Here is a 335-nt window from a genome sequence, read left to right as displayed (position 1 = left end):
TAACCTTATTGAGGTCACATAACCCCAAACCGGAACTCCTGTTTTTAGGGTTACATGCAGTCAGTTTGATACTTAGCACACATTGTTGAGTGCATGCTGCCTCGGATTTGTAAAATACATTGCAAATGGTTGGTTTTGGTATCAACTTGAAGGTATATTTGTAAGCAATAAGAAAATAAGCCATTTTTGTGCTCTACTTTTTGTGTTGATGGTTCCCGGCTTCGAAAGTAGGTCATACTATTTGAGCCCAAAATGGTTGTCTGCACAGCTGTCAAAACCGGTTTGCCTATTCTAAGGTAAATATTTTGAGTTTGCGCGTATAGAATTTAATGACA

Source organism: Dreissena polymorpha, chromosome 1 (assembly GCF_020536995.1).
Source record: "Dreissena polymorpha isolate Duluth1 chromosome 1, UMN_Dpol_1.0, whole genome shotgun sequence".
In the NCBI taxonomy this organism is placed as follows: domain Eukaryota; kingdom Metazoa; phylum Mollusca; class Bivalvia; order Myida; family Dreissenidae; genus Dreissena; species Dreissena polymorpha.
Note: the sequence above shows the minus strand (reverse complement) of the source record.